At 45.4% G+C, this 21086-nt stretch overlaps 1 pseudogene; it reads left to right on the forward strand.

Annotated features, from left to right (window-relative positions):
* LOC100424840 (signal-regulatory protein beta-1-like) overlaps positions 1-15360 on the forward strand; it is a 37428-nt pseudogene extending 22068 nt beyond the window's left edge.
* Positions 15361-21086: the final 5726 nt, after the last annotated feature.

A 21086-nucleotide genomic window follows, 5' to 3' on the forward strand; every position in this document is an offset into this window, starting at 1 on the left:
TCACAGCTTGTTTGTGGGATATCGATGCATGATTTTTAAAAAATGTACACATAACTGGACATCTGTATTTCTTCATACAACTTTGAGTTGCCATGTAGCATCCTTTCATTTCCACCTGAAGCACTCCCTTTAGCATTTCTTGTAGGCAAGGTTTAGTGGTCATGAACTCTGTTAGCTTTTGTTTATCTGAGAATACCTTAATTTCTCCCTTGTATTTGAAGGACACTTTGCCAGGTAAACAATTCATGATTGGCATGTTTTTCCTCTTTTAACATTTTGAACTTACAATTGCTCTATCTTCTGGCTTTCAGTGCTTTGTATAAGAGCTCAGCTGAAAATCTTATTGAGGGTCTCTTGTTTGTAAGGAATCGCTTCTGTCTTGCTGCCTTAAGGATTCTCTCTTTGACTTTAGTTTTCAACAGGTGGATTATAATGTGTCTTAGTGTGGGTCTCTGAGTTTATTTTTTAGTTCAACTTGCATTTCTTCTGTGCCTTAAATTTGTAGATTCCTGTATTTTATGAAGTTTGTGAAGATTTTTGTCCACTGTGTCTTCAAATAATCTTCTATTCCTTTCTCTCTTTCTCTTTTTTCTCCCTGGAACTCTAGTAAGGTGTATGTTGATACATTTGATAATGTCTCACAGCTCCCTTAGATTCTGTGCTCTAGACTTTATTCTGTTTTCCACCCGTACCTCAGTCTCAATAATTCCAATTATTCCATCTTCCAGTTTTCTGATTATTCTTCCACCTGCTTATACCCATTGGGGGACCCCTCTAGTGAACTTTTAGTTGTTGTACTTTCAATTCCTAAGTTTCTGTTTGATTTCTTCCTATAATTTCTCTTTCTTTATGTTCTTATTTTGTTAAGACATTTACATTCCCTTAACTCTTGGTCCGTTGTTTCCTTTACCTCAGCATTTTTAAGACAGTGATTTTAACATCTGGGTCTAGTATTAGGGTGGAGCTAATACATCACAAGGGTGCTTACAAGAAGGAGGAAGGAAAGTAATTCTTAGATAAGGACATTGAAACATCCTTATATTCCAGGATGTTTGCATGTGAAGATGCAAGCAAGAGGTTAGAGTGGTGTGAAGATGTAACTGTGAGAAAGGAATGTGAGAAAACTCTAGAATTTGGAAAGGCAAAAAACAGAGCCTCCAGAAGACACATAGCTCTGCTGAAAGTGATTTAAAAATTGTCAAAATGTGAGGTGTAAAACATGATGTTTTCATATACATATACATACACATACACATACACATATACATATACATATACATATACGTAGTTAAATGATTATTAAAGTTAAGCAAATGGACACATCCATCATCTCCCATAGTTATGCTGCATGTGTTTTATGTCAACAGCACCTGAAATGTGCTCTTTAAGCAAAAATATTGAATTCAATACAACATTATTGACTAGAGTCCTCAGATTGCACATTCATTCTCTGGACTTCTTCATCAGACTTAGCGCAATTTTGTATCTTTTGATCTCCCCATCACCTCCCACATGTTCACCCCTAGTCACCACTGTTTTATTCTCTATCTTTGTGTGTTTGACTTTCATCATTTCTTCTTGATTGTACCCCAGCAACACTATTTTGGACTTCTAACCTCCAGAACTATAAAATGTTACATTTCTTTTAAGACACTAAGTTTTGGTAATTTGTCACATCAGCATTAGGAAACTTACCTAACGTGATTGTGCTATGGGTGAAAAATTACCAGGGGCTTAAAACAATGTTGTATTTCCACTGGAAGCTACATATTCAGTGTGTATTGGCAGTTCTGCATGCAACGGTCATTCACACATCCAGGCAATGGAGCAGGCCCCATCAGAGCCTTGTGGGTCTCTGGAAGGGAGAAATTGATCCATAGAGGCTCTTGCAGTTAAACACACAGCCCACAAATTATACCCAACATTTCCGCCCAAAACTCAGTGGTCTAAAGAAGTCACAGGGCCCCACCCAATCCAGCGATACAAAAAGTGCCACACTCCATGTAACCACACAGTGGAGGCCATATTTGGCAAAACATGGCACTTCCAAGGAGGGCTCAATAGTTCTACTCAGGTCCTCAACCCAAAGCTCTACATTAAAATTGAACCTCTTGGCCAGGCGTGGTGGCTCACATCTGTAATCCCAGCAGTTTGGAAGGCCAAGACAGATGTATTGCTTGAGCCCAAGAGTTAGAGACCAGTCTGGGCAAAGAGTAAAACTGTGTCACTACGAAAAATATAAAAACTGACCAGGTATGGTGGAATGCACCTGTGGACCCAGTTACTTGGGAGGCCAGGGTAAAAGGATCACTTGAGCCTGGGTGGTTGAAGCTATAGTGAGCTGTGATTGCATAACTGCACTCCAGCCTGGGCAGCAGACAGAGCAAGACCCTGTCTCCAAAAAAAAAAAAAGAAAGAAAAAAAAGAAAAGAAAAGAAATAAGAAAAAAGAAAAGAAAGCAAACATAAAGAACAAAAGACAGTAAGGAAAAGGAAAGTGAACCTCTCTGTGCCTCAGTGTCCTCGCTTATATTACAGTCTTATGTTACAGGCCAGTTGTGAGGGTTAAATGAGAAAATACATGTAGTGGGCTGAGCTCAAGGCCTGCTCCAAGTGTGCATCCAGTCAATGAAAGTCATTAATAAACACTTGAGGAAACACACAGGATCATGTAAGGATGAAAAAATGACTGCTTTGTGCTCCTTTCCAGGAAGTTGGGTGAGGAGGAGCTGCAGGTGATTCAGCTGAGAAGTTCGTATCAGTTGCAGCTGGAGAGTCGGCCACTCTGAACTGCACTGTGACCTCCCTGATCCCTGTGGGGCCCATCCGGTGGTTCAGAGGAGCTGGACCAGGCCGGGAATTAATCTACAATTGGAAAGAAGGCCACTTCCCCCGGGTAACAACTGTTTTAGACCCCACAAAGAGAAACAACAAGGACTTTTCCATTTGCATCAGTAGCATCACCCCAGCAGAGGCCGGCACCTACTACTGTGTGAAGTTCCAGAAAGGGAGCCCTGATGTGGAGTTGAAGTCTGGAGGAGGCACTGAGCTGTCTGTGCGTGGTGAATACAGTGCGGGCCTCCTTCGTCCCCTGGTGTGACATTAAGTCAATAATCACATTATCCATTCTTGGAGCAACAACCAGGTGTGGTGGTTGGTGCTCATTTTCATGATCTGATGTCACCCCTTCTCCAGATCACATGAGTTGAGGCTTGGAGATGTCATGGTAGTCGCTCGAGGGTCCATGGCTTATATTTGATGGAAAAGACAGCATCCTCAGTCTGTGGCTCTACAGCTCTTGAGTTTGCAAAGCTGACCCAGCCCTTTGGTTCCACAGAGGAGGGAACTGACAGATTGAGTGATTTCCCCAGGCACAGGTCTGGACCTTGCCTTCTGCTTCCAGAGAAGGCTTCCCCGCTCAGGGTGACCCAGTCTCCTCTTTATGCAGCAGGCACTCACTGAGACCCCACTGTGCACCAGGCTCTGCCCTGGATGCTGTGAAAACAGCAGTGAATGAAAAAGCCTAAAGCTCTTCCCCACCAAGCTTACATTCTCTTCCCTTCTAACGAGGAGAAATCCATCCAGGGCATGGAGAGTGTAAATCATGTTTTTCTTTATTTAATCTTCAGAAACACCCCACGGGGAAGATTCCTGGGAGGCACATTCACTGCTGAATCTGATGGCCTGGTGGGAGGAGATGCCAATAAGTTTGGCATTTGCTGTGGGTCCATTTGGGAAACCCTTGTGTGATTCGGGGACTGAGTCACACAGTCACCATGGGCTCTGAGCAGAGCTGCTTCATCTCAGAATGTCCCTCACCTCAGGAAAGAGTTCCCACACGTGGGTGACTTAGGGGTTCCCCATATAAGGCAGCAACAATGCTTATTTGGGGTTTCCTGCCAGAGGCTCAAGAGCCTCGTCCTAACACCTGAAATTCTGGAATGTCAGCACAGGAGGGATCTTTAGACCATCCAACCCAACCCCCTTTACAGATGGGGGACTGAAGCCAAGACATGACAGGGACCTTGTCCATGGTCACAGGGCCAGTTAGTGACAGAATTGGAGCCAGAGTCCATGTGTGAATCGAGGTAGTCTCCTTCCTTCCCCAGTGTTGGACGCTGTCTCCATGAAGAACCTGGTGCATCATAGGTGCTAAATAAAAGCTTCTCAAACAGAACCACAGGTCAGAGAACCAGCATATCTCTTTTCACTCGTTTCCCAAAGGTTTACAATGCACCTCATATTCAGACACTAAAGCTCGTTGGTGATTGGAAAACTTCTCCCAAATTTAAGCCCTGTCACTCCATATCGAGATTCCACATCAGAACATAGAGAGCTGCTCCAGTTTTTACAGCTGAAAAATACTCTAATGTATGGAAATATCAAAATTTATTTTACAGTCTTCTGTTGATGGATATGTAAGTTATTCCCAACCTTAGCTACTAAAATAATCATGCAGTGGATGACCTTGTACATGTGTTACGCTGCTCAGGCAGGAGACACCCACTGGAAGTGGCATTCTTAGGTCAGAGGATAGTGTGCTTTCATATTTGAGAATATTGCCCAATTTCCCTCCTAGATGATGTAGCAATCAGAGATTACAGGCGTAAGCCACCAAGCCTGGCTAATTTTGTATTTTGTAGAGACAGGGTTTCTCCATGTTTTTCAGGCTGGTCTCGAACTCCTGACCTCAGGTGATCCATCTGCCTTCGCCTCCCAAAGTGCTAGGATTAAAGGCATGCGCCATCATGCCCGGCCCCATTTCAAACACTTTTAAGACAGTGGTTTTAACATCTGGCTGTAGCATCAGGGTGGACACAATATATAAGAAAGTTCCTTACAAGAAGGAGGAAGGAGATTAATTCTTAGAGAAGGACTTGTGAGGATGCAAGCAAGAGGTTAGAGTGATGGGAAGATGTAACTGTGAGAAAGGAATGTGGGCAGCCTCTGAAATTTGGAAAGGCAAAAAACAGAGCCTCCAGAAGACACATAGCTTTACTAACAGTTTTTTTTTTAATGTGTATATGTAAAGCGTAAAACATGATGCTTTCGTGTACATGTGTGTACATGAAAATGTACATTGCCCAGTAATGACTGAAATCAGCTCCCCATAACCCTTCAACTTAGACACGGAAGGTGACTTTATCCTGATTGTGCAGATAATATTGGTAAAGACACTGAAGTTTCCAGGTGGTGCCTCCCCAGCCCAGGCAGTCACAGCCAGTGGTGGCTCAGGTGGTGCCTCCCCAGCCCAGGCAGTCACAGCCAGTGGTGGCTCAGATGTGACTCAGATCTGCTAACTCCTAGTAAAGTGCTCACTCCTCTTTGCTATGCTCTCAGCCTAAATGATGAGCTAGATGAGAAAGGAGGGAGGCGGGGAAGGGGGCCACGAAGCAGCAGCTGTGCCAGAGTTTCCTTGTAACCAGTGCTATGAGGGAGGAGCCATTTGCTACCTCCTTTAAAGATGAGGACACTGAGGATCAGAGAGGAGAACTGACTTTTGAACAGGTCAGGGAGCCAAGGTTCTAACCCCTCAGTCTGACTCACAGCCCTTGTCTCTACAACACTCAGCTGTGGTTTTTCAAGTGTGGAGAAATGCTCCAACCTTCTCTTTCTAAACTCTTGCATTGTTCAATTCTACAGCACAAAGTGTTAAAAACAAAACAATAACCCTGTAGGGTCGAGGGGCTGGCTTTACACTCCCATCAGAAAGGTCCTGCAGGTGTCTCATGATATGCCAAGCCGGTTCCTAAAGCACAGGTCTCAGCACACATGAAGCATTTAGGATTCTCCCCCCGTATTGTGCTGTTTCTCCTTCACTCAGCAGCATCCATTGAGCAGAGTCAAGCCTCCTGCGGCCCAGCAGAGCATATATCTGCCCGCTCATGGCGCTGAGGACTAAGGATGAGGAGATGAGGCATTTCCTAGAGAGTGTTTGGGGACCATGTGAGCAAGAGTTTAGGTTCTTCCCTCCAGCTGTCAGGAGCCCACTGTCTTTTGTTTATGGCTGCAGGGTAAGCAGGCCTGGGCACCCAGGAGGGAGGCTTCTCCCTAACATTGCATGACGTCTAGAATCTCAAAGGGACAATTGAGGTGGCAGTCAGTGTTGGGGCTGAAGAAGTTAAAACACTTGTTCTGTTAATGGACATAAGTGCTTAGGGGGACACAGGAAATGCCCACTGGGACACATGGAGGATGAGGAGACAGTGCCTTCATTTTGTTCAGCCTCAGTTTCCTCATCTGTAGAATGGAGACAATCATGGACTCCTTTAGGAAAGTGGTAAGGTTAAGGTTCTCTCTGTAAATCACCTAGCACACTGTAGGCACCCCCAAAGTGAGGTGTTATTTCAAGATCATGTGATCTTGAGCCAGTCTTGCCTTCCCTTGAGTCCTTGGGTTCCCCATCGGTGCGATGCTGATTATCATGGCCCCGTTCCGGGTTCTGTGAGGATTGCAGAGGATGTGCACAGAGCCCCAATGGTGGTGGTGTTCAGGTTATTACTGAGCTTCTGCAGAACGATGGTTAGGAGAGCACGGGCAGTATCCCAGCTGCCTGGGCCTCTTCCCGGCTCTGACTCTTCCTGGCTCTGCCACCTGGGACAAGGCACTTTGCCACCATAGGCCTTGATGTCCTCACCTGTTGATGGTAACGCTGACCTCACAGACTGGGCAGAGTCTGAAGGAGTGAAATCGTGTAAAATGCTTAGGGCATCAACAAGCACACAGTAAATGCTCAGTAAATGTGAGCTTGTTAGGGTGAAGCTGTGTGACCTCAGACAGGTCAGGGCATCACTAGGCCCCAAGTATAAATGGGGTTTGTGTTGGGGTCCAGTGGCTTTCAACCTTGGCTGCTCATTACAATCTCTGAGAAAACTCTCAAAAAAAAATTAACAAAGCTGGACCCAGGATCCCCCTAAAAATGCCAGTTTAATTGGTCTAACGTGGGCCTGGCATCTAAAGTTCTGAATGGCTCCAGAAGATTCTCACACACAGCCCCCTAGCAAAAGCGGTGCCCCAGGCTTTGGGGCTTTGAGAACAGCTTTTTGGGCCATGGGTGCTTCAAAACAGACATGCTGGGAACATTCACGGAGGCCCCAGAAGCCTGGACAGGACCCCTCCCGTGCTACTGGCCTCAGGGCCCAAGATAGGAGACTGGGACAAAGCCTCGCTCAGATGCAGCCTCAGTGCTGGGGAACCTTCTGTCTTGAAAACGTTTGTATCTAAGCAGGTGCTGGAGGCCCAGCAAATCCTTACTCCTCGGCCCCAGAAGCCTCCCTCCCTCAGCACTCCCAGATGTCACTGAGGTATCTTTTCCCTCCTTCTTCCAAAATGCTTCCAGCTTCACCTGTGATCTTACTTGAAAGCCAGTTTGCCAAACATGGTGGTTGCTGCTCCTTTTATCATTTGGGTTTTTCTGGCAGCTGCAGTGAGTAGGGTTTGAGCCTTTCCTTGGTGTTTCTGCTCCTCTTTGTTCTGTTGCCTGAAGAACAGCTATGCAGCTCCAGAAGCAGTAATGACCAAACCTCATGATTACAGTCACAGGGGTTATTTATTAAGCACCTAATACATGCCAGGCTATGCACTTGCATTTACCCTCACTCATCTTCCCAGGATGGGGTTTCTATCTACTTCTAGGCCTTGGCCACCAAGAATCCTCTCAGAGTCTCGCCCTACACAAGGGCTCACATGAGGACCCCCTCTAAGAAATGGAGGGAGGATTAAAGTGCTGAGAGGTACAGAGAGAGCAGCCAGCGTCAGGCGGCCAAGAAGCCCTCAATAAATGGGAACTGAAGACAGCCTCTCAGCCCTCTAGGGACACCCATGCTGCCGGTGTCTCAAAGACTTGACATCTTCAAGTGACACCCTCCTTACTATGCTCTCAAAATATTTCACGCATATTAGGGAGCAACATAATATTGGCAAAGGCAAACATGTGTAATATGTGCTTTCTAAGACGACGGCAGAAGGTTCAAGGTAATAATTAGCAATTTGCAGACACCCTTAAAACTCATCTACAAGGAGAAACCACCTCATTGTTCTGATTCTCCAGTGTGTTTGCTTTCAGGGCCCAGAATTGGTTTCTGCGTGTTGGTGTGGCCTGGGTCTTTGTCTCCTGTAATTAATTAATGATGAAAAAATTAATCAGCTTTGGCTTCCTTAGTACTCAGTGATCCTTGTTTTTGACCCAAACCTGACCTAACTGAAGATACAGATTCCAAAAACAAATTTCCTATTTTCAAATGTAGGACTTGCAGCAGGTTAGAGCTACTAACAACAACAACAACAACAACAATAATGGTTAGGAAGGCCAAAGGAAAGAGCATTTATTGGAAAAATAAAGAGGTGCAATTTGAATACACTGAGTCAGCAAAACCCTGAATAGTGTCCCGTATGGAAACGCAGGAAAAGCTTTTTATAGGGGATTTTCACAAAAGGTTGTTTTTGGAAACAGTTCATTAGCTGGTCAAAAATCCTAAACTACAAACTGTTCTCATTGGTTATTTAATTAAAGTACTCCAGGTGAGAGAGATCAAAATCCCACGGACCCTGGCTTCAATTGTTATCCAGGTCTACGGCAACATACTGTGGCTTGACCTTTAGCAGGTGTCATTCCAATGCTCTTACAAACTCTGGGCTCTACGTTAAAGCTTTATCCTTAATTAATGCCTTTTATGTGACAGAATGAAATATTTGTGAAAAGAATAAAAATATGGAAGGATTCATATTTGTATAACACCCAAAGAGAGACCTCTGTGTATCTGTAAAATCTGGGTTAAAGATAGATCTGTCTTTAATTTCGAGAAGCATCTTCTGTGTTTGATCCAGAGCAAAACTGCTTCCATCACCCCATTTAATCTTGGCGACATTCCAGGAAGTAGAAATGCCGTCCTCCTGTTTTGCAGATGAGGAGCTGGGTGTGCCAGGCCACCCTTCTCCTGGGCGGAGCAGCCTGGCTGCAGCTCTCACGGTGGTGCCACTTTGCCATTGATCCCTGTATTGGCTTCTATAAACGCCCTCTCTGAGGTTGGTGAGCTCTCCGGTGGAGGCCAGCTAGGACTAGTTATTAACAAGGAGGGAGACCAGTCAGTAATTTTGTTCCTATGCCCAGACTGGTGGAAGTCACCCTGTGTGGAGAGGACTTTGAACTCAGCCTGGACTTCCCTCTGGGACCTGCCCCTACTCACTGTCTGACCATGGGCTGGTTCTCACCTCTCAGAGCTGTTGTGTCCTGATCTGTAAATTGAGAAAAGGAGACTGCCTTCCCGACATTATTAGAAAGATTAAAAACGAACGTCTCAGAAGGTTCTTAACGTGTCACACGCTTATCATTAGTGATGGTCATCTCAGATATGTCTCCTATTTATCGATGCTCCTTTTGTAACCAAACCCTCTGCCCCCATGGTATCCGGCCCCACAGCGAGGGCCACATCTGAGCACACAGTGAGCTTCACCTGCGAGTCCCACGGCTCCTCCCCCAGAGACATCACCCTGAAATGCTTCAAAAATGGGAATGAGCTCTCAGACTTCCAGACCAACTTGGGTGCTGCAGGACACAGCGTGCCCTACAGCACCCACAGCATAGCCAGGGTGGTGCTGATCCCCATTGATGTTCCCTCTCAAGTCATCTGTGAGATAGCCCAGGTCACCTTGTAGAGGGACTTTCTTTGTGGGACTACCAACCTGTCTGAGGCCATCCGAGGTAGAGGAACCTCACACCCACCTCAAGCCCACACCTGGCTGCCAAGCCCACTCCCCACTCCCCAGGCTACTGCTCTAGATCTTGAATGGCCTGGAATCAGAGGATGATGCTGCCCACTTGCCATGCACCTAGGTGTACTGGTCACTTACTATCATTTAAATGGCAGCTGTCAGGGGACCACCAACTGTGTGCCAAGCTCTGTAGCTAGAGAGTTTCATTTATTTCACCAAGAGCAACTACAATTAGTGAGCAGCTACTAGGAGCCAAATCCCTATGTGCTTGGTGATTTCACTGATTTTGCTACAGTTCTTACCTTCCTACTGTATGCCAGGGGTGGTGCTTGTAGATTTCACTCATTCTTAGCCTAGTAGGAGCTACCAGTCCTTCAGCACCTGCTGTGTGCTAGGCACTGTGCTTAGTAATTTCACTCATATGCAAAGAGCGCCCTCATTGTCTGAGCACGTGCTGCCTGCCTAGCACTGTCCTGGTGATGCCCTTATCGTGGTGGTGGGAGCTACATTATGGAGCCCTCCCTGTGATCTGTCTGTGCCACAGGGTCACAGCTTCTGCCCTGTGCTGTTTCAGTTCCACCCACCTCGGAGGTTACTCAACAGCCCATGAGGTCAGAGAACCAGGTGAACATCACCTGCCAGGTGAGCAACTTCTACCCCCAGAGACTCCTGCTGACCTGGTTGGAGAATGGAAATGTGTCTCAGACAGAAACAGCTTCGACCCTCACAGAGAACAAGGATGGTACCTACAACTGGATGAGCTGGCTCCTGGTGAACACCTGTGCCCACAGGGACAATGTGGTGCTCACCTGCCAGGTGGAGCATGATGGACAGCCAGCGGTCAGCAAAAGCCATACCCTGGAGATCTCAGCGCACCAGAAGGAGCAGGACTCAGATGTCACCCATGGTGTGGTTACTTCCCATTTTTAAATTTTGTCTTTTTCTTTAATGTTAAAGGCAATATTCATGCTTGTCATAAAATAAGCTAGAAGTCTATAAATATGAAGTAAAATTTTAAGGTTAGCTTCATGCCCCCAAATCCTACACTCCATAGGTCACCACTACTTAGAAGGTTCAAGGTAGCAATTGGCAATTTGCAAACACCCTTAAGACCCATCTACAAGGAGAAACTGTGCATCAAGAGTTTGACGCACAACTTAATCAATCTTTCGGCGTAAATATACATTAAAGGAAAAAGGAGAGACGGAGGCGATGCATATGTCTATGAAGTCCTGTGTTTCACCTTCTTCTGCATGTCTCATCAGTGCCCCACCTTCCCCTTTACACTTTCTAACCTCTACCTTGTCTCTGTTCTATTCTAAACTTTTCCATCTGCATCTATGACCTCACCCAGCAGTCTCCGGCATCTGCTGTATAAATTTCAGAAAGACAAGTGAAGCTGAAACCTGGAACAGGCCCCCAGGTGACCTGGTCACAGCACAGGCCTCTTCTGTGTTCCGATAGTGATATTTGACCAACAATAATCCCAGTCACTCTGTGCATGGACCATGTGCAAATTCCTGTTCATCTCTGATCTCCTTTCCTGCTTCAAACACCCAGTGACTTTGGAGTTTTACCAAAGGGGAAACCAGGACTCAGGAAGTAATGAGGGATGATGTTGAAGACTTCTGGCCATTACATCAGGTTATTGGTCCAAACTAATGATGGTAAATCTAGTCCCTGAGGACAGGCTCACTACCAAGCTATAATATGAATTTGTGCTAATTAGAGAAATTCTCGCCTTCTGCTGGGCTTTGTCCCAAGGACCCAAATTTGGCCAATGTTTACCCTCTCTATAACCAAAAAATGTCTTATTTCCCTCTCATATAATACCAGGAGGGGGACCCTCTCCTCTAGTCGAATGACAATCTTTGAGTGCTTTGACCCAAATATCTCCTCCCACTTCTCAGGGTCCCACAACTTGCCCATCAGGGCCCAACCCCAGCAAAGAAGCCATTGAAGCTGAGATTCATCCTCCTTTGTGATTCTACTACTCTTCCAATGATGGCCGGGGCCCAATTTTCTATTCGTTCTGCCCTGAGGCTCCAGAAAATAAGAATAAGGACTCAGGTTCCTTCCAAAACACCCTGTGATGTGTGCATCATCTCCTGGGTCAGTGCTGAGTCACTGATTTGTTCATGTCCCTGCCTGCTGGAAGAGTAAAGACAGGACATAGAGGAGAAAAAACGTCCCCAATCATCAGAGGTGTGTGGAAGGTGCATAGTCACATCCGCTGAAAACTTGCTCACACATGCACCTGCCAATGTCCCCAGTCATCAGAGATGTGCGGAAGGTGCAGTCACGTCCGCTGAAAATTTGCTCACGCATGCACCTGCAGTTGCACATTGAGTGATCATGTGATCAAGGATATTTTTCACAAAACCAATGTCATTGTCTAATTAAATTTTAAGCATTTAAATTACTGTTTCATAAAGTTATTAAAATAATTTCCTCATGTTATCTAAAATGGAGCATGCATTCAAATTTTACCAAAAATTTTTAGATCCGTTTCCCTGTGTATTAAATTTGGTTTTAATTTCCCTTTAAATGTTTGCGTTTTCCTATGAAAGATCTGGGCCTCGGGAATATTTTTGGATATTTTATAATCATAGATACAATGTCGTTAATAGCTTAGGGGTATTCACATTTTTCATTTTCTATTGAGTGAGTCCTGGTAAGTTGTGTTTTGAATAATTTGTGGTCCATTTTACCTAAGTTGTCACATTTATGTGTGTAGAGTTGTTCACAATATCCTCTTATAACCCTTTTGGTGTCTGCAGGGTCTGCAATGGTATCCCACATCTCATCCTGATACTGAAAATGTGCCATTTCTCTTTTCTTTTTCATCAGTCATGCTGGAGTTTTTTCCCATTTTATTGGTGTATTCAAAAGATCAACTCTGTTTCAGTGGGTTTTTGTATTGTTTTTGTGTTTTCCGTTTTTTCAGTTTCATTGATTATCTGCTCTCTTCTCTTTCTTTTTTTTTTTTTAATTACTATCACCTGTGTGCTTTGGGTTTACTTTGCCCTACTTTTTGTAGTTTCTTGAAGTGGGGTTTATATTTATTGACTTGAGACTTCCTCTTTTCTATGTCCTGCCTTCATGACTTTCTGTGGCTGGGGGCTGGTATCTGGGGGTAGAGTCCCTGGTGTCTGACTGCTGGGCTGTTCCTCAGTCCTTAGGTTCTTAACCTTGCTCTTCCACCTTGGAAGTTCTCCTATGCCTGCTCCTCATGATATTTCTTGGGTTCACATTTGTACTTCTTAAGGAGGCACAGGATGAGATGATTCTGTACCATCTGGACAAGGCTGAATCTTTTCTTAGACTTTGATCCACCCACTGGCGCTCAGACCAGGGCTGCCATTTTTGGGTGCTTTCAGTGTGTCTGACATAGCATCCTGGCTCATATAGTGAGTCTGGAAATGCATTTTAGGTTGTCTAGGCTGGCGGGCAAACTGCCTGATGCCTTCTGTGATGTGCTGCATCAGTGGCGTGGGAGCCTAGTGAGAGACTGTGCACTAGGGTTATGTGAGTGTTCCCTTTTGACTCACAGTCACTTTGCAGTTTGGCCTTCTCTCTTCAAGTAATATTTACAGCCTGGATTGTGTAGAGTTTACTTTTCCTTTTTTGTTTCTTCTTTTGGCTTGGGGAGGATATTTATAGAGACAAGTAGCTGTGCTACTGCAACTGTCCCCAGCAACTCCGAAGTTAACTGACAATCTTTGAGTGCTTTGACCCAAATGTCTCCTCCCACATCTCAGGGTCCCACAACTTCCCCATCAGGGCCCTACCCCAGCATAGCAGCCATTGAAACTGAGATTCATCCTCTTCTGTGATTCTGCTACTCTTCTATGATGCCCAGGACCCGATCCTCTATTCCTTCTGCCCTGTGGCTCCAAAAAATAAGAATCTACAGTGCTGCCAAGAAGTCCTCTGGCTTCAGCACTGAACCTTAACTGATGATGAATCACTCTTATCTTCTCATTGTCTTTCTCACAAGGATTGATGCCCAGCAACAGCTGACACCTTAGTTCTTATAACTACCATCTCCCAATCTGTTTTCAAAAGACTGATGGCAAGGAATTTCCTTCCTATGGTTACACTATCCCAGTTTACTGCCAGTGAAAATGTTATCAATTGCAACACAACAGCAAGTCAGGGCTTGTCCAGCTCCACTCACCACCAGCCTTGGGGTCCTCATTACCAGCTGATGAGTAATCAAATTGCACACACAGTTATATTTTACAGTCTGCTTTCCAAACCACTTCCCAAGGTCAGTTTCTCTGGGAGGCCAACTGGGGATGGATAAAGGAATGCAGGAAGCATCCTAGAGTGCTGTCGGGGTCAACATGCCTCAGGGAATGAGGAGGCAGGAATGTAGGAGGAGGGAGGTGCTGAGCCACAGTGCAGGCAGGACAAACACGGAGCTGCTCCTGCAGAGAGGCCAAAGGCTGGAGGGTCCTGTAGAGTTGTTTTAAATTGAGGGGAGGGGCTGGCCCTTCATATTCCCAATACAGTCTATCTCTCATGTGTGCTGCCCTCTAGAAGAAGTAAACTTGGGCAATGCAACTCTCCTTAAGGGAGAGAAAGCCTCAGAGAGCCACCCAGCTGAGAACAGTCAGCCTGCAACACTCCAGCAGTCGCAGTTGCTGAGGTCTCCATTTCTCGCTTAAGGACCCACCAGCACCATTTATATATATATATATAAAATTAATACCTTTATTTGTTGCTTTTAACATCCAAATCCCTTTACTTAAAAAATGCAAACAGTCCAACCATGTGCTTCTGTAGATCTGACTCTCTGTGTCCAACAGAAAGATTTCAGATGACATCTGCACTGGAGTTGAGGTGGGGTAGATGATGTCTGAGGCCCTCCCAAGCATAAGGCCCTTTCCCTGACTCACTAGGGAATTTTCCAGCCAGCAGGTTTCATTGGGTCTTGTCCCTGGAGGGCTCCCTGAGATCATGAGAATATGGAGTCATCCCCGTAACCCTGAGGCTAAGAAGGGCAGCATGCAACTCTCTCACTCTGAATCCATTCTCATACCACCTGCCCACCCTTTCCTAATCATTCTTATGACCCTGGGGTGTTGGACTTGTTTTGGACCCAGGAGTCACCCTTGGGGACATAATGATGGGCTCCCCTAGGTTTGGATCCCACTAATCTCCGGGCACTCCCTAAACTCTCTGGCCTCAGTTTCCCCATCAGAATGGAATAATAATCCCTGCCTCACAGGCTTGTGAGGATCAAGTGAGGAATCCAGTTGCCGTATGTATGAACACCTGAGTACACATTCTCTCCACCTTTTCCCTCCAGGAGGATAAGCTGACAGCCTGGGACAGAGTGAGTGAGAATGAGGATCCACTTTCCCTGGCCTTTGCTTTCGGCTGGAGTCAGGGAAGCCAGAGCAGGATGCAAGTTCAAAAGCCTCAGAGCACTGATGGGCCCAAGTAGCCTCAGATGGGGTAAGTGGAGGCCCCTGAGATGAGCTCCCAGGTGGCTCCTCTCATGGCTCCTCCTCTTCCCTGATTTCCAGGCCTGGCGCTGGCTCCTACTGCTCCACTTCTCATAGCTCTCCTCCTGGGCTCCAAGGTGCTACTGGTGGTTGGTGTCTCTGCCATCTACATTTGCTGGAAACAGAAGGCCTGACTGTAAGTGTGGGAGAGGGAGGACTGACCAAGGGCTGCCCAGAAGGGCAAGGCCAGTGGGAGGGCCCAGCTCACTTGCCATGCAGCTTCAGGGTCAGTGAAGTTTACAGAAGGTGACAGGGCTCCCTCAGGATACTCAGGAGTCTCAGGGAACCCTGTATGGGGCTCCCAACCCCAGGAGGTGGGCAGGAGGTGAGATGTCTCAAGGGTGTTACAGGAGGTGGGATGCTCAAGGGGGTTCAAAAGTATCCCCAGTGCCATAGGAGCCCCATGGAGGAGGTGGACAGAGGGGTCTAAGCGAGGGACAACTGAGTGGGTGGTCCCTTCCAGGCCACTGCTGGGACTCCAGGGGGTCAAAGAACTCCCTACTGTAGAGTAATGTTGAAAAAACCCTGATGGGTTGCTCTGAGGGCTGCTCTTGCTCTGACTCTGTGTGCCTGAGTGGAAGGGAGGGCGGAGGGAGCATCAGGACTTGGGAGGAGGGCTGAGCTGGCAGAGTCCTATCTCAGGCCTGCCTGTCCACCCACAACAGGCATCCCAAGAGGATACCAGCACCAGGGACATATCAGGCTCTCAGGAAACATTTCTTGAATGATGAGCAGTTGACTAAATGTGGATGTGTGTTCCCACAGCTCCTTCCTTCCTCCCCTGCCATGTGGGACCCTCAGTTTCTGCTGCCTTTTTCCTTTCTTGAGAGGCTCAGCCTGAGAGAAGGAGCCAGCAAGAACCTTCTCTAGACTCAGCTCCAAACACCTCCAATCCCAGGACGTCTGCCTGCCCACAGGCTCCCGTTGCTCCTTCACAAGACCATGATGCCCCAGAGCAGGGTCTCCATTAATGGAGACCTGAGCAGGGGCCATGGGATTGGGCTCTGGGCACTGACTCACGGCACCTGCCTAAAATGTGAGAAACATGCCCAATCTAAACACACCAGGACTCCTCCTATCCATCACCTTTGGACAGGCCGTAAACCACAGACTCTTTCCAGGCTCTCAGGAGTTATCCCATCTTCCAGATTCCTGCCCACTCCAACTCCCCAGCCTTGTTGAAGTTCTCTGTTGCCTCTTGAATACACATGAATCCTTATACTGTTTTTAAGAAAAAAAAAAATGATTCTCCTTTCTCTTTGTCCAAGAGTCCTTCCCCTCACACCCAAAGAGAAAGAAGCTCTCTTCTCTCTCTGTGATGGGGACAGTATTTCTTCTAGCATCCTGCAGTCTTCCCAGCCCTGCTGCTCGTGGTAGAAATGCTGCCACAGTCCAATATCGAGGAGTCCTCCTTGACTACCCTTTACAACTCGTATTCAGCTCTGCCCCAAAATGCTTATGTCCACTTCTGTGAGATGGTAAATGTTTAACAACAGACTTCGTGAAAGGGAAAAACCAAAAACTGTTCTGTAGTGCTTGCCAATTTCTGTAGTGCGATAGCCCCCAACATGGCCATTTTCAAGCTACCAACAGTTAAACAACCAGATTGCAAAATTCCTGAAATTTAACAATTGCTTTTCGGCTCCAGTCCAAGCCTGCTGCTGGACACCTCTGAGTTACATTCCTAATTTGCACACTTCCACCTCCACCACCAGTCCCTGTGCCAGCCAGCATCATCGCTTTGGGGACCACTCCTCTGGCTTTCATTTTTCAGCCACAGCAATTCTTAGGAAAGATCAAATCACATCACTTCTCTGCTTCTTCCTGAACACAGGTGCATGGCTCCCACTCTCCCTCCTTCAAGTCTCTGCTCAATGTCACTTTATGAAAGGCACGTGGTGTAAACTACCCTGTAGAAAATATCATTTCTTTTCTCCCAGCATTCCAATTTCTCTAATCCTAATTAATTTTTAGCCCTTATTTCCATAAGTATTATACTGAATACAGGTAACCCTCACTTTTCATGGCAGTGCAAGATTGCAAAAATGACTGTGCAACCTGAAACCCAGGAAAGTAGTCTCCATATCCAATCAGGAAAACAATGATCATTCTGTGACCTTTACCATTTTTTGTCAAAATGTTAGAAACTCACACTCCCAGTTAGAAATGCAGAGGACAACCAAAATATAGTGAAATAAATATTCATTTGTGTACTGCAATTCAAAGCATTAGAAACATTGAGAGTTCAAGTGTTGTTTCTTTGTGAAAATGTATCAAGAGTAGTTGGAAGAGTGCTTGCCCTTTTCTTGTATATTTCTGATATGGAATGATATGGTTTGTCTCCATGTTCCCACCCAAATGTCCTCTGGAATTATAATCTGTGTGTGCTGTGGGAGGAGCCTGGTAAGAGGTAATTGAATCATGGGGTCAGACTTCCCCCTTGCTGTTTTTGTGATAGTGAGTTCTCGTGAGATCTCAGTGCGTTCTCACGAGATCTGGTTTTTTAAAGTGTGTGGCATTTTCCCCTTCACTCTCTCTCTGTCTCTCTCCTGCCACCATGTGGAGAAACTCCCTGCTTCCTTTTCTCCTTCCACCATGATTGTAAGTTTCCTGAGGCCTCCCAGTCATGCTTCCAGTTAAGCGTGTGGAACTGTGAGTCCATGAAACATTGAAGTTGAAAGTGACAATTTACAGTATCTGCTGGAAGAAACTTCTAAGCAGCAAAGCATTCCAAAAGTGAGCTGGCTGCTTCTAACAGCCTAATTCGTATATGTAAGCACAGAAATGACTTGAAACTCGAACTTATATTTAAAAGGGAAGCAAAGCATACAAGTTTGGAAAATTTGCAGCCTGGCCATGTGGTAGAAAAGAAAAGCCCATTTTCAGGAGAGGAATTCAAGCAGGCTGTTAAAATAGCATAAGTAAAAAGAAGCCTAATGCTAATATCCAAAACAATGGGAAAAGGCTTCAAAGGCATTTCAGAGACCCTCTCATTACAGGCACAGGGGCCTAGAATGGAACAATGGTTTTTAGGGCCTTGCCTAGGACCCACTGCTCTGTGCAGCCTTGGGACATGGCTCACTGCATCCTATTCACTCCAGCTCCAGCCTTGGCTCAAAGGGGCTCCAGTATATCTTGGGCTGTGGCTTCAGAGGGTGCCAGCCATGAGCCCTGGTGGCTCCATGTGGTGTTAAGTCTGCAGGTATGCAGAGTACTAGAGTTGAGGCTTGGGAACCTCTGCCTAGATATGTCAGAGAATATATGGAAAAGCCTAGATATCCAGGCAAGAGCCTGCTACAGGAGTGATTGTATTTTGCAATGTTATAAGGACATAATATTTGAAAGTGGGCAGGAGAAAATGTTGGAGGTAGCACCTGGTGGGAGGTGACTGGGTCTTTGGGTCACATTTCCCTCTTGGTTTTGTTCTCATGATACTGAGTGAGTTCTTATGATATCTGTTTGTTTAAAAGTGTGTGGCACCTCCTCACTCTCTCTTTCCCTCCTACTCTAGCCATATACCATATGCCCACTTCCCCTTCACCTTCTGCCATTTTTGTAAGTTTCCTGAGACCTCCAAGAAGCTGATACCAGCATTATGCTTCCTGTAAAGCCTCTGGAACCATGAGCCAATTAAACCTCTTTTCTTTATCAATTATCCAGTCTCAGGTATTTTATTATAATAATTATAGCAAGAATGGATTAATTCATCAACCTATTTATTTTTTAAACAACTTAGCACTAATTACATTTTTTCAAAATCCTCTCTTTTGTCACTTTTCTCAGATACCTGTTGTTACTTCATGCCTACATATTCTTGTTTCATACATGACTGATGTTGTTTTATGGATTTACATTCCTTTTGTTATCTCTATACGGTTACTAAATATGCTAATGTTAAAAAACTCTTCATATTATTTTCTGAGATATTAGTCTCATTGCTGTTTTTGTTTTTGAGTTATTGTTCTTGAATGTATCATTTATCTTTCATGATGCCACTCTTGCCCACTTGTTTAGTGATTACTCCTTTCACTGTCATCTTTCCAGGAATAATACCCTGAGTGATCATGTGTTGTCAGCACTTTGTGGAACATGGCACCTATTCCAACATTGCTGTGGGGGCTGTTCCTAATTGAGATTATGGCTTCTTCTCTGCTTCCTTCCTGAGAGATGTCTCTCCCTTCTTGTGAGAGGTGTCATAGTACAACCATTAACAGTGAAGGCCATGGAGTATGACAACCTGTGTTCTGATTCTAAAAGCTGGGTGATGTTGAGCAAATTTATTATTGCCTATGTGCCTCAAGTTTCCTCACCGGTAAAAGAAAGTTAATGGTAGTGCTAATCTCATGGGGTCAGAGTAAGGAATTAATGAGGTAACTGGCATGAAATGCTTATTGCAGTAACTGGAGCACAGGACATCTGCAATAAACAATAGCTGCTACTACTCTTCATGTCATATAGAGACTAGTTTCTTGTTTTAAAGTGTAATTTGACATCGATTAACATGATTTTATTACTTTTATATTCACTTCTGTGGGTGTGGAACAGGAGGTGATGATTTCACCCTCTCCGCATCTGCCACATTGAAAAAGAAATTTGGATGGAAATGTAATGACGTTTAAATTTTCATTTGACAATTACTCGTGATGGATGAAGGACCGTAAACCCAGCCTGGGAAAGAGAGGTTTCCAGACAGGTCTTTCTTAGTCATAGATGAAGGAGGAGAAACCATTTCTCCTAACAAGGTAATTTTTCTAAAGCACAAGCATATCAGGGAAGCAGTGAGCTCTTCCTGTACACAAATATAATTACAGCCACAATATTTTGGTTACAATTAAATATGAATCAAGCCTTGTGTACTCTTACCATATCACTACAAGGTGCATGTTATAACATACATATACACATATTTAAATTAGGGCTTAGAGAAGTCAAGTGTCTTGTTGGAAGTCACACAGCTGGAGATTGTAAGAAAAGATCTACAGATGGACAAGAAGCAGGGTGAAGAGGATCCAGAGGGAGCAATTGATATCAGAGTGGCAGGGGTAGTCCAAGTACACTGTATAAGCTGGGTCCCAGAAGTCCTGGGAAGCTGGGAGAAGGCCACTGGTGGGAAACTCAGCATGCAGTAGGAATCCATATAAAAGCAATATTTTGAGTTCCTCTCTTCACCTGGCACCATGAGTATCAATAATGACCTACTGAGTCTCAGGCATGTATAGTCATTACCTCCTTCGAAGTCCACTAAAACATGGCAGTGAGACTTATTATCCCAAGGTTAGAAGGCAAAACTGAACCTAGGAAGGCCCAGTAACTTCACCAACTCCTTAGCACACCCTCTTAGTCAGGGTATTTATTCTCCCGCCCTCCTCAGTTCCCATCTGAACACAGTGATGAATGAAATAGGTGTTCTGTGTACAGAGCAAAGAGTATTGAAATTGATGTGACTGCCCCAGGAATCTGCCCTCCATATTCTCCCCCATAATAAGCCTATACCCTCTCCATAACCCATAATCCCCACCTGACCCCACAAAACAGATCCTTATTACCCTAAGCCCACTTCCTCTCCTGGAAGAAGTCAGGAAGTAATTCCTTCTTCTGGGTGCAGGCACATGAAAGCGCTAAGTTCCACATGAAACTAAACTGGGGCAAAGTTTTGCCAGTTATATTGATAAACGTTTGGAGTAGGGAACCATTTCAAGAGCAGACCTGATTCCTCTCCAACACTGAGCAGGTCCTGTGATCCCTCCTCCTGTCCCCAAATGAGTAGCATGTGGTTGAGGCTGGTGCAGAGTGAGACCACAAGCCAACCACATCCTGGGGTCTTGAGATGGAGAGTTTAGGTAACATTTCATAACCACAG

Source organism: Macaca mulatta, chromosome 10, assembly GCF_049350105.2.
Source record: "Macaca mulatta isolate MMU2019108-1 chromosome 10, T2T-MMU8v2.0, whole genome shotgun sequence".
NCBI lineage: Eukaryota > Metazoa > Chordata > Mammalia > Primates > Cercopithecidae > Macaca > Macaca mulatta.